Source organism: Notolepis coatsorum (genome assembly GCF_963971535.1).
Source record: "Notolepis coatsorum genome assembly, chromosome: 2".
Classification (NCBI taxonomy): domain Eukaryota; kingdom Metazoa; phylum Chordata; class Actinopteri; order Aulopiformes; family Paralepididae; genus Notolepis; species Notolepis coatsorum.
The window spans coordinates 126,968,308-126,983,132 of NC_140166.1; the positions used below are offsets into that span (position 1 = coordinate 126,968,308).

At 41.3% G+C, this 14,825-nt stretch overlaps 1 protein-coding gene across 1 annotated transcript in view; it reads right to left on the minus strand.

The window, feature by feature from the left end:
* mcf2l2 (MCF.2 cell line derived transforming sequence-like 2) overlaps positions 1-14,825 on the minus strand; it is a gene marked incomplete at its 5' end in the record, with an annotated part of 365,863 nt that overhangs the window by 350,727 nt on the left and 311 nt on the right.

Below are 14,825 nucleotides of genomic sequence, written 5' to 3' on the forward strand. Positions count from 1 at the left end.
GTATGAGTGTTATGTGTGTGAGTGTTGTGTGTATGAGTGTTATGTGTATGAGTGTTATGTGTATGAGTGTTATGTGTGTATGAGTGTTGTGTGTATGAGTGTTATGTTTCTGCTACATGTATGTCTGACCGTTTCCAGTCCACAGGTAGCGCATACATGATTGTCAACTCATACCACAATAGATTTGTTCCATTCCTATTCCTCACTATCCCACAATGCATTGCTCTCCATAACTCCCCGTGATGTGACATGGCTGTGGCGGCTCGGGCCTGTTTTCTCACTCAGCCCCCCAGTCAAACTCACTGCTATAACGTCAGAGCTGTATTCTCCCTGCTTCCTCTTCCTGTCTCTGTTACGTAGGGGGGGGGGGGGGGGGGGGGGGGGGTCGGGGGGGAGTCCCCAGCATCCTTTTCGGAAAGCATTCTTCTTTCCTTCTCGCAGGTTGTCTGCTGGATGCGGGCCAGCCGCCCACCCGGGACCCTCAGCCTCTACAGGCCTGCGAAGCCACAACAGCAACAACACCCACGGCAATACAATAGAACAATAGAATTGACCCACTGAGCCAAAGGGAGAAATTGGATTGAGCAGACGACCCTAGTCCCTAGTAACCTGTGGTCAAATCAAAGTGTGCCATTAAAGGGGCATCTTGAAGATCTTTAACCTGAATCCCATCGTTCTGTTGTGATGAGGACATGTAACGATCAGACCCCCCCCCCCCCCCCCCCCCCCTCCACAGACCTCTAGTGAACTGCAGACACTAACTAATACCTCAACTATCCTCAAGTCGTGCCAACTGTGAGACCCTCGGTTGCAAAATTACAACATCACTTTTAGCTTTTAGCTATTTAAAAAAAAAACTCTGTAAATCTTTTTTTATTTTATTTTTTAGCATATTTACATAGTCAATGGGTCCTGTGGTTCAGCCTCACAATGCTATTGGATAGTAAATGTGTTTATAGGTCCCACACTCTGGCTTCTGAAGTTGCTAATGTCAATTTAATTTGGGCCTTACAAGGTAATATTATAGTTTTTTTATAATAATATAGAGCTTTTAGAAAGGTGTGGAATAAAAGTATTGCTTTTCCCCAAAGAATGATTGATTAATTAATTTAGTATTTTAACCCCATAACAGTCCTGCAAATTTTCCATAAAACGCCTGTCGATTTCATACCCAAAGTAATTTGCCATGTATTATACTTTATACTTATAGCACATGCATAAGTCTGGTCTCTTTTGAAAGGTAACATTCTGAAGTGTGTTACGCAATAAAGAAAAATCACTTTGAGTGCTAATGTAATAGAGAAACAGAGGTTTGAACACACTGAAATAAAATATTTGCTCCTTACTTTTGCGTTGTTGTGTTGCCAGATGCCTGTTTTAGTGTTCCAGCTGAGAGGTAGGAGCTGGAAAACATAACGGTTCCATAGCCTGAAGTATTATACAGGTCCAAACTCCAAAGTTCATAAAAATCCGATGAAATATTAGTGGTTAACAAAGGTTTTTGTAATGTGTGTACCGCAATAATTCAGCGTGATTATCAAAATGACCGTCCGCTTCCATTCATTCAGACGTGCGAGTCAAAACAAAGAACTTGTTCGTCTTCTTCTGCCCCCTTCTCTTTGCAATCAGTGCCCGTCTGGGGACGCTTTCGGAGCAGACGCTCCTCGGCTACAACGGTGGTCAATCATTTTCGCCATCAGTGGTGACCGGTCAGTTCAGGAGCGTTTACAATCGGACGTGGTCACTCGTCAGAACGGCTCGTCAAATGACGCTCGCCGGATATTTCGTCTTGTAACTCGAGACCTGAAGCACGCAATAGGTTGAGTGTGGTGGCGATCGAAAAAGGAGCCAAATTCAACTTTCCAACAATGTGTTGAATGATCGGGAGAAACCCAGTCCGGAGCCGAAAGACGAGAGCAAATTGTATGAGGGCCGTCGAACATTAACCTCTTAAGCCCTAGCCATATTTTCCAAAAATTCACCTAAAAATACATACCTAAGTAAATGGAAGATTGCTCCACTTCACTGAGGCGGCGTATTCCAGTACATCACGTCACTTCTTACTATTTTTAACCAGTCAGTCTGTAACGGATCGCATTTCCTAACGTAACGTTCCCAGCCGCTGCTCTAGGATGATGTCACCAGGAAGGGGGTCAGGAAGAGCGCTGTCTGCGCTGTCCGCGACCTCTGACCTTCCCATTGTTCACCTCTGAGTGTGCAGGGACAGAGTCCTCACCTCTCATCTGTATCGGGGGCAGAACCTGTTCCCCTCTGCTGCCCTCTGCTGGTGTGAGACAGAACCTGTTCCCCTCTGCTGCCCTCTGCTGGTGTGAGACAGAACCTGTTCCCCTCTGCTGCCCTCTGCTGGTGTGAGACAGAACCTGTTCCCCTCTGCTGCCCTCTGCTGGTGTGAGACAGAACCTGTTCCCCCCTGCTGCCCTCTGCTGGTGTGAGACAGAACATGTTCCCCTCTGCTGCCCTCTGCTGGTGTGAGACAGAACCTGTTCCCCTCTGCTGCCCTCTGCTGGTGTGAGACAGAACCTGTTCCCCTCTGCTGCCCTCTGCTGGTGTGAGACAGAACCTGTTCACCATCTCCCCCGGTCCCGGCGCCCCCGCCACCACGAGGAAAACCAGCGAACACCACGCCCCCCACCCCCAAACTCCACAGAGGAACGACCACGCGCCCCAGGACCCGCAGCCACGCCAAACGAGACACGACTCCAAACACTCAAGCAGACGGACACAACAGCGGCCGAATGAGAAGACCGGCAGGGTCGGGACGGTCTGAGACGACACCGGGACCCGCAGCCCTGCCCAGCCCTGCGTGGAGAGTTAACCGAAGTGAAGGGGACGACTTTAGTAGTGTTAAAAAATATAGATATATTTAAACAGCGCTGATAAATGTTGCACGTAATCTCACACACATCCAAAAACTCTAAACCGCTTTGCTGCACACATTCATTTAGTTTTGACAGTTATTGAGAGTAAATGAGCTATATATGGATATGGCCATCAGTGATGTCATTGAGGATATTGAATCTTTGTGTTGTGTTAATTACAGCTCAATTAAATGATAAGGTAGCAGTCCCTATAAGACAAGGTGTAACACAAGCATTCAATGTCCCCGATGACATCACTGGTGGCCATATCCAAACTCATTCACTCTCAATAACTGTTCAACTAAATTAATGTGTGCAACACTGTTTAGAGCTTTGATGTGTATGAGATTATGTGTTTGATGCCCCTTTACGGATTTATTACTGTGTATAGATCATACAGATTATTTATTTAACTGTTTATAGATCATACAGATGATTTATTTAACTGTTTATAGATCATGCAGATGATTTATTTAACTGTTTATAAATGCTTTGTGAGGTTGCGTTATTGTAAAGGGCATAACCAACAGGATGTTTTAAAATTTAAAGGAACATTATGGGAAATATGCTGGATGTTCCTTTAAGTGGGTTACAGCTAATTGGCACCACACACACACACACACACACACACACAGTACACATGCACACACACACACACACACACACACACAGTAAACATGCACACACACACACACACACACACACACACACACACACACACACACACACACACACACACACACACACACACACGAGATCTCTCCGTGGGAGGACCAGCGAGATGAAGGAGTCTCCGTCTTATCAGCTACACACAAAGGACTATGTCGGGCACTGCTGAAGGCGAGGATATTTATGAAAGGCGAGAATACTTCATAAAGACCCCGGCTGAAAGAAAACAAGACCCACCATCACCAGCTAAGTACCTAGCTTAGCCTCAGTTTAGCCTAACCTGAAAAGACAAGAAATAAGGGAAGATGCCGAGACTCGGCTCTCCCACAGAATGTACTAGAGCGCCTGAGGATGAGTAAGGGGATTGTAGAGCTGGAGGCTCGAGTTTCTATCCTGCACCAAATCCAACAGGATGAGCGACTCATTGACTCTATTTTTGAAGCTACTACAAATATAGCCAACGATACCATGATTGAGACCTGGCCTAGGCTAGCTACAGAACAGCACCACCCAAAAGACGGTCCTTGTCACAACCTAGGAGCTAAACCAAAGCAGTGGACCACCGTCAAGGATAAAAGAAGAAATAAATGAACCAGGAACATGACTTCACCCCCGGTACCGCCAGGAAATAGTTTCAACCTACTCTCGAAAACACGCATATCAACACCCAAAGCAAAGAGACTTAGAAGCGTGGCTAACGACGCTAGCGAAGCTCACGCTAACACTAGCGAAGCATGCAGCTGGCATGCCGGAGCTCACGCTAATGCTAGCGAAGCTAACAGCCGGCACATCGGAGCACACGCTAACGACGAGACGACGAGAAAAACAGAGCCACGAGCGACGCAGCTAGCAAACACGACCCAGACTGAGCTAACGGCTAACAGCGAAGAGACTACCATGCGCCGAGGAGAACGTTGCGGTAGCCGACGCAGAAGGTACGAGACTAGCGTTAACATGGCGGCTATTGAGAAGGCTAGTGGTACAGCTAGCGAGGCTTCACCAAGGCCACAGGACTGTGGTAAGAACCGGCAGACTAGGCCTAATCCATAAACAAACGGCCCCAGAACTGTTGGAAAGAAAAATGCTAACCTCACACAGAAAACAGACTGCATACTGATTGTAGATTCCACAACAAGGTATGTGGAAATGGCAAACACAGATAATATATGTCTAGACAACACATCTGTGAAAGAGCTGGCCGAAATACTTCCAACACTCATCAGACCGGGCATAACAAAAATTGTCATTCACTCTGGATCGTTTGACATCCTGCGAAAGAAGACGGGCACAGAGACATTGAAAGAGGATTTCACACGTTTAATGAACACACTAGACAAACATCAGTCTGTGTACATAGACACTGAGGACAAGAAGCCTTTAGTCGACTCCTAAATTTGAATTCAGCTCATCATCATGCACTAGAGGAGATGGACAGTCTGCCAATCAAATCAACCCATCCTGAGTACAGTACAGTATAGTACAACTACCATGCCATCTCTCAAAACATACCGGTAATCATAACCAGCCAATGGCATGGTAAAAACTATACACCATCAATGCGTTTACCTGCTATTAACCTCAGGGCCATCAAGGTCAAGCCAAAGCAGACCTCCTCTAAAGAAGTCCAACAAATAAAATTAGCCCTCCTAAATGTCAGATCACTGAATAATTAAAAAAAAATAGTAAATGATCTGATTAAAGAAAATAACTTAGATTGCATCTGCCTAGTAGAGACATGGCTAAATAATGACACAGCTACATCAATAATGATAGAGGCTTGTCCACCAGACTATAATTTTCTTCAAATACCCAGAAAAAATGTAAGGGGGGGAGGGGTTGCAGCAATTTTCTCCTCAAAACTCTTGTTTAGAATCACAGAACTAGGCGAGTTCATGTCGATGGAATATCTTGCCATTGAGCTCAAAACAGAATCAACCATTATCATCACAATATACCGCCCGCCTAGACACTAACCAATATTTATACAGGAGCTCTCTGAACTGATTTCACTATGTATTACCGGATATGATAAGGTGATCCTAAATGGAGACTTGAACATCCATTTTAATAAGAAAACAGACTCCAAAACTATAGAACAAAAAAATCTACTGGATAGCTTTGACCTAACACAGCATATAACAAATGCAACTCACAGGCTTGGGAATACATTAGACTTAGTTATAACAACAACTGGGCTAAGCATAAAAAAATTCTCAATAACTGAATTACCTCTCTCCGACCATCACTGTATATTTTTGATACTCAAATAACACTTTGACAAAAAAAGAAATCATAGTTCAAAAGAGGCTCCTAAACGACAAGGCTGAATCAAAGTTCATTGATCTTATCAGACTACATGAACCACACAATCATGACAGCTCTCTAAATTAAAAGGTAGAAAATCTCAATGATGCACTGTCATCTGTATTAAATTCTGTCGCCCCACTAAAAACGAAAAAGAAGAAAACCAGAGCCTCGCCCTGGTTGAACTATAATACGGTCAACAAAGAAAAAAGCAAATGTCGTGCAGCGGAGCGAAAATGGAGAAAAACAAAAACCACCATTATGCTGTGAGCGTGTTGTCCGTCTTTATGTTTATGTTTGAGAACCTGGTTTTAAGTTTTTTACTGCAGCCTAGTTGATTATTGAGTAATTTCCAAAGTTCGCGTGGTTTATTTTTGTTTTCCTCAGTTTTGTCATTGATGAATTTTTTTTTGCAGTTTTTATCATGGAGTTTACGTCATTTCTTAGTCTGTTTCTTTCTAGTTTGAGTTCAGTCACGTGGGCTTGGAGTTCACTGCTCGTGCTTTTGGTAAGCTTTGACTGACTTTTACGAAACTCAGAGCATTTTTTGTCTCTGGCTTTCATAGCAGTCAGGTCTCAGAATGTAACTCCTCCACCTCAGACATTGACCCTATACCTACAGCTTTCTTCAAACGGGTGTTTAATAGTGTTTCAAGCCCTGTGCTAGATATCATAAACACTTCCCTTAGAACTGGTATTTTCCCAGATGCCTTTAAAACAGCAGTTGTAAAGCCATTACTAAAAAAACCTAACTTGGATAGTAATGTAATGGCAAATTATCGTCCAATATCCAACCTACCATTAGTAAAGTACTTGAAAAGATAGTTTCAGTTCAAATAAATTCCTTTCTTGAAGAAAACAACATCTTAGAAGAATTTCAGTCGGGATTCAGAAAATATCATAGCACTGAAACTGCCCTCACCAAAATAATCAGTGACCTCAGGCTAAACTCTGACGAGAATAAGATCTCCATCCTTATCCTGCTAGATCTCAGTGCAGCATTTGATACAATCGATCACGATATTCTAATCGATCGTCTTGAAAACCTTGTCGGTTTCTCAGAACATGTGCTAGGCTGGTTTAAAACATACATCAGAGGGAGGAAATTCGATGTTAAACTATGAAATCACATGTCTGATATATACGACAACAACTATGGAGTTGCACAAGGGAGTTGCTTAGGTCCTTTACTCTTCTCCCTTTACATGTTACCGCTGGGTGATATCATCAGAGAACATAATGTAGATTTCCATAGCTATGCGGATGATACACAACTGTACATATCTGCTGAACCAAATGATACAGCTATTAGCTCCATTACAGACTGCTTACTGGCAATAAATAAATGGATGAGTAAGAACTTCCTGAAACTAAACGAGAACAAAACTGAAATTCTAATTATCGGCCCCAAAACTAAAAAAGAAACATTAATAAAGAACCTGGGAGGACTAACCCCTTGGATCAAATCTGAGGTCACTAGTCTCGGGGTTATCATAGATTCAGAACTGAACTTCAATTCGCATATTAGCAAAGTGACGAAAACATCGTTCTTCCATCTCAGAAATATAGCAAAAGTACGACCATTTATTAATCAGAACGATGCTGAGAAGCAAATTCATGCATTCATATCTAGCCGGTTAGACTACTGTAATGCACTTTTCACAGGTCTCCCTAAGAAAACCACAGAGAGGCTTCAGCTAATCCAAAACTCTGCAGCCCGACTGCTAACTAGAACCAAAAGGAGAGAGCACATTAGTCCAGTCTTAGCTGCTTTACACTGGCTTCCTGTAACATTTAGAATTGACTTTAAGGTCCTTCTCCTTACATACAAAGCTCTAAATAGACAGGGACCTAGCTACATCGCCAACACTCTAATAAATTACTACTAGAGGCTCCCAGAAAGTCAAAAGAGGATCGGTAATGCAGCCTTTATCAACTATGCCCAAAAACTGTGGAACAAACTACCCCAAAACATCAGAGAAGCCAACTCGCTAGACATCTTTAAAAGACAGCTTAAAACCTATCTCTTTGCTCAGGCATTTCACTGTGGGGTAATGCAGGCAAATATTTGAAGATAGATATCTGCTACCACCTAGTGGCAAGGGGAAATATTATTATAGAAACATCAGGGATATCCTGACACAAATTGTACTTACCTGCACTATTCTTACCCTGCCTACTTTTATACACTGCCTATCAAATTCACGTGTCGGTTCTATGCTAATTGTATCTCACTACCTCCTACTGTATGCACTGTAATTTTAAGAAAACTATTTTATCACACTTTTTACTTCTTACTGATGACTATTTTTAAACGGAATCATTTTAAACTATTTTTATTATTTGTATTACTGAATCAAACTGTAAACGGAGGGCCTATTGCGATGCTAGATCCTAATGTGAAACACTGTGATTTACCATACCTTGCTATATTCGTACCCTACCTACTTTCATACACTTCCAATGAAATTCATATGTCGGTTCTATGATGTTAGAGTGATGCTCTGTTGTTGTGAGCGACACACTGCTCTGTTGTTCTATAAGGTAACTTAGAACTGTACTTTGTAAAGAAACTCAAAGTGTTAAGAGCGATGGAAACTCAAAGTACTAAGAGCGATACACTGCTCTGTTGTTATATATTTTTCTTTATTGAACAATCTTATCACACTTTTTACTGTCCGTTATATCTTATTATTTTTAGCCTATTTTAAACTGAATCAAACCGCACTTTTTTACTCTATCTAATCTATTCTATTTTATTATTTGTATTGCTGAAGAACTGTGATTTGCCTAACCTTGCTACCTCTCTATCTCTTTGTATTTACATTTTAAATTTGTATGCTCGCTTATGCCTGTATTTTTTACTGTTGTGAAGCACTTTGAACTGCAACCTCTGTATGAAAAGTGCTATACAAATAAAGTTATTATTATTACACATCTGTGGGGAAAATATGTTTTCAACTAAGGTGCCTTTTACAGTAAAGCAACATGTTGTGTCCATTACCCAGACATGTCCATGTGTTTTCCTCTCCCTCTTCCTTCCCCCCTCTCTCTCCCTCTTGCCCTCGCTCTCCCTCTCCCTCTCCCTCTCTCTCCCTCTTCCCCTCTCTCTCCCTCTCCCTCCCCCTCAGCTGTGAAGTGTGTTGTTGCTGTAGTGCTGAGTTCCACTTTGGCTCCCACTGCCTTCTGACAGAGAGAGAGAGAGAGAGAGAGAGAGAGAGAGAGAGAGAGAGAGAGAGAGAGAGAGAGAGAGAGAGAGAGAGAGAGAGAGAGAGAGAGAGAGAGAAAGAGAGACAGAGATAGAGGGAGAGAGAGAGAGAGAGAGAGAGAGAGAGAGAGAGAGAGAGAGGTGACGTTCAAATTTGACTTTAAACTGTACAAGAAGAGGAGAGAGGCATATTAAAATCCTTAGTTTATTATATTATAATGTATCAGTTACATATCACACTGTTTATTCAGTAAGGTAATGTATCAGTTACACATCACACTGTTTATTCAGTAAGGTAATGCCTTAATGGTAAAGGAGTTGTTGACTTCGTTATTACAACCCCTACTGTGATAGTATTACAACACTTGCATCTCCTCTTCCAGGAACAACCCCCTTTAAACATCCCATGACCTCCTCTGTTGCCAAACAACACAATACAAGTACTCTATGTTGGCTAATCTCATGCTATTCATGACTGCTATTATACAGTAATAGTTACTGCCAGGTCATGTTGACCATTGAAAACAACACAGAGAGAGAGAGAGAGAAAGAGAGAGAGAGAGAGAGAGAGAGAGAGAGAGAGAGAGAGAGAGAGAGAGAGAGAGAGAGAGAGAGAGAGAGAGAGAGAGAGAGAGAGAGAGAGAGAGAGAGAGAGAGAGAGAGAGAGAGAGAGAGAGAGAGAGAGAGAGAGAGAGAGAGAGACAGACAGACAGACAGACAGACAGACAGACAGACAGACAGACAGACAGACAGACAGACAGACAGACAGACAGACAGACAGACAGACAGACAGACAGACAGACAGACAGACAGACAGACAGACAGACAGACAGACAGACAGACAGACAGACAGACAGACAGACAGACAGACAGACAGACAGACAGACAGACAGACAGACAGACAGACAGACAGACAGACAGACAGACAGACAGACAGACAGACAGACAGACAGACAGACAGACAGACAGACAGACAGACAGACAGACAGACAGACAGACAGACAGACAGACAGACAGACAGACAGACAGACAGACAGACAGACAGACAGACAGACAGATAGATAGATAGATAGATAGATAGATAGATAGATAGATAGATAGATAGATAGATAGATAGATAGATAGATAGATAGATAGATAGATAGATAGATAGATAGATAGATAGATAGATAGATAGATAGATAGATAGATAGATAGATAGATAGATAGATAGATAGATAGATAGATAGATAGATAGATAGATAGATAGATAGATAGATAGATAGATAGATAGATAGATAGATAGATAGATAGATAGATAGATAGATAGATAGATAGATAGATAGATAGATAGATAGATAGATAGATAGATAGATAGATAGATAGATAGATAGATAGATAGATAGATAGATAGATAGATAGATAGATAGATAGATAGATAGATAGATAGATAGATAGATAGATAGATAGATAGATAGATAGATAGATAGATAGATAGATAGATAGATAGATAGATAGATAGATAGATAGATAGATAGATAGATAGATAGATAGATAGATAGATAGATAGATAGATAGATAGATAGATATAATATAGTAATCCCCAACCATCAGTTTCCTCACCATCACCAGTGGAATCACAGAATATACCCAACTCCTCTGCAGTATACTCTGCTCCTCAACTATCACTATGACTAACACTGATTATCACTATAATACTGGTAATATACTTAAGCATTACATCATGCGCAGGAGTGTGTTATACTCATTAGATCACGCCTAGGGGTGGTTGCTAGGCCCGACGTGCAGCGGAGGGTCGTTAGACCCCCCTAGGAGTGATCTAATGAATGAATGAATGAAAAGTTTATTTTTGAACATGTTATTCTCCATATTTCTCCAAACAACTCACGGTATCTTGTTCCGTCAAACCAAACAATCATAACAACAAATTAAAAAACATTAAAAAAAAAGATTAAAAAAAAAGAAAAAAAAGGAATTATAAACAAAAGGTCAAGAGCAATGTGTTTGGTTAGCAGACATGTCCAAAAAAGGAGTAGAGGGAAGCTAAGCTTATTGATCCCTACCCCCTTACATTTATATTTGTTCTTCCGTTAATTTTACTAGATATAACATAATTTAGTGTATTACAATATAGAATATACTTTTACTTATATTAAAAGATTAAAAGAAAAACTTGATTCACTTGACAGCAGTGAATATAGTACAGCACTACATACACAATATAACATAACTTTGTTTATCCTCAATACTAATTTCTGTATTTCTCTAATGTGAATTTTTTTTTTAGCTGCTTTTTAAATTGTGCCACATATTTACTCAGTTTGATGTATTTGGGTAAATTATTCCACAACTTCACTCCACACACAGATATGCACATGCTTTTCAGCGTGGTGTGTACCATTGGTTGTTTAAGATTCCCTCTCCCTCTTAAGTTATATTCTCCTAATTCTCCTAATGAGTATAACACACGACTTCAAGTGATGTAATGCTTTTATACAATGGCCGAATTCATCCAACCTTATTGGTATACAATAAACACAGTAATTGAAGCATAATGGAGATTTATTCACAAAACCATCCACAGAAAAAGTAGGTAAAAAAATAAAATAAAAGTTGCCTCCGTGTCTAGAAGCAGAGGGAGGTGCTACAAAGCATGACATCTAACAACAAACTTCATATAAATCCCGCGATTTATTATTGTTTTGACAATGGGTCATGACAAACCAATTACATAATCCAACATATGTGTAAACAACTAACATATTCCAGTTGACTGTATCTTTTTTTAATTATTCGTTACGAATATATCCATACTTCCATTGTGTCCGGGACATCGCTTCGTGTGACAGCCTTTTTTTTCTTTTTTTTAAGTCCGCAATTTTTCTTTTGTTTCACAATGGGTCATGACAAACCAATTACATAATCCAATATGTGTAACAAACTAACATATTCCAGTTGACTGTATCTTTTTTGGAGGATTCGTTCAAAATATATTCATACTTCCATTTGTCTATCTATGGCGGATTCATTCAGTCTCATTCACAAAAAAATTATTCGGTTGTTGGAGGGATCTGGGGTCACATGGAGTGTGTTATACGATATAACAACGTCTAACTTGACTGTTTCAGCCAATCAGAATCAAGACATTTGCATGCCATTGTATAAAGTATGTATATATACCCATGTGTGCACACTATAATACTCGTAATATACAGTATGTATATATATACCCATGTGTACAGTACACTACTACTGATTATCACTATAATACTGGTAATATTATACTATACACTATAAGACTCGTAATATACAGTATGGTGAATGGTGCATTTATATAACAGCTTTTATCCAAAGCGCTTTACAATTTTGTTCCTGACATTTTACCCATTCACTCACACATTCACTCACCGATGGCGGAGGGGACCATGCAAGGTGCCGACCTGCTCATCGGGAGCAATTAGGGGTTAAGTGTCTTGCTCAAGGACACATCGACACACTGCCCGGGAGGAGTGGGAATCGAACCGGGAACCTTCCGACTACCAGGCGACCGCTCTACCTCCTGAGCCACTGTCGCCCCTATGTATACCCATGTGTACAGTACACTGTCTAGGCCTATAGACATTCGATTGAATTGAATGAAGAGGCCCTTTTATCCCATCTGTGTCATCATCCATACGGGCAGATATTTGAGCCCTTTCCTCGTGGACACAGTACGCATTGTCCCTCTGCTTGCAGTCTCTCGGTTGCTAGGGGCAACAAAACATAACAACACATGATTCCGACCCTTCCAAGCTAGCACCCGACCTTTCCATCTGGAGATTCATGGAGGTCACTTTAGGAACTTCCTCATACACTTTCTCCTTTGACAAGCCACTGGTTTAGGGGGTCGAGCGTGGAAGACAAGGGGGGGTCGAGTTCAAAGGAGCTTTAACTGAACAAGAAAAGCCTTGTGATCGGCTGTGCTCAGCACTACATCACTCTGACAGGCTCGCAAACACATGTCGATAGGATCTTACATCCATAAATGGCTTGCCATCATGAATTATGCATTAGAACCTTACAGTGGTTACGGTAAATGACACATGCCTCAGTGCCTGTGATGATGTCATCAGCCACCAATAGGGGCGAGATTAGGCTGTTGAGTAGCTGTGAGTCATGTGTTAAGGGCCCAGCTTCCTTATTCCTATTACGTTATCTGGGATTTATCAGGGAAGATACTCCACTCCTTCTATTCCGGGGCTGTAGAGAGCATCCTGACTGGGAACATCACTGCCTGGTTCAGTGGCGGCCGGTGTGACGTTACTTTGGAGGGGCGCTGATGCGCATGTGCGATTTTTTTGTATCTTCTGCTGTGCAGCGCTGACGCCTGACGGGGCACACTATGTGCAATAATTACTGCAATACCACATATTCCCAGGAGATGGCGCCATTGCTCCATGTAAATGACATGATGCTGGAAATGATGAAGTGGAGAGAGTGAGACCTGCCAGGCTGGGACTGTATATGTACTGCTGAGCTTGTCTGCTGGAGACTGACTCAGACTTGTAGACAGTTAATAAATACTTAATAGTTGTGGAGGTGCGGTGGGGGAGACTCGTCCTCACACCTCCTCCTGATCAATGAGGACACTTGGTAAACAACAGGTATTCTATTGTAGGTATTGTGTCTACTAGTATATTGTAATTTATACAACACTCGTTTATTTCCTGTCGTTAAGTTAAGAACAGAGCCTGGCCCTGAGGGGGGGGGGGGGGGGGGGCTGCCACCTGTTGATCTCATTCCTGTGAAGGCCTGGAAACTTAAGGTGTGAGGGGGGGGGGGGGGGGGGGGGGCTGGCTTTGGCCTTTGGATAAAAGAGCTATATATAAATGCAGCCATTTACCAATATCAATATACAGTCAAGAAGCATTTTGTATGAAAGTATTCTGTACTTCTGTATGACAACTATTAAAGAAACTTGATATAAACCTCAGTAATTACTCTGTATATTGTATACTGTATATTTTTTAACTGCATGTAGCACAATCTCAGGGGCTCATACAGAAACAAGCATTTCATCATAAAGTATTCTGTATTTTGTTGTGACAAATAAACAAACTTGAACGGTTTAAGGTGAAAGAACATTTATTATGGTGCTTCGATGACCAATTATGAACATATACCTAGTAAATAAAGATATAAAGTAATAAAGATAAAAATATGGTCGTATGAGAAGGACTACCCAGTGTGCAAATTGTCTTACAAAAATCTTAGATTAGAAATAACCAAATAAAAATAAACTCAAAGTTAAGTGGCTCAGTCACAGCCATGCCACATTAGGCTTTACTAATTGTGCAAAATAGACAGTACAAGTCAAGTCCTGAGATAAAATGCAATACAAATGCTACTACTACTACTATATGTACAGTACATACAAGAAGAACCACAACAAGTGACCTTTTTCACCTTCCTGTGACATTTTCTTATGTGTTTAAAGTGACCTGTGGAGAGATCAGTGTTCAATGTTCTTCTGGGGAAGAGCAGCACAATATGTCTTACAAAAATCTTAGATTAGAAATAACCAGTGCAGTGCCATCAAATAAAAATAAACTCAAAGTTAAGTGGCTCAGTCACTATTTGTACATGAATTTGGCTCTTCTCTCTTTGAGAGATGCAAATCTCTCAATGACTTTATTGTTAAAGTCAGGGATGTCTTTGATGAGTTTCTTCTCCATGGAGAGCATGGCCAGTGCATTGAGACGATCCTGTGACATGGTGTTCCTGAG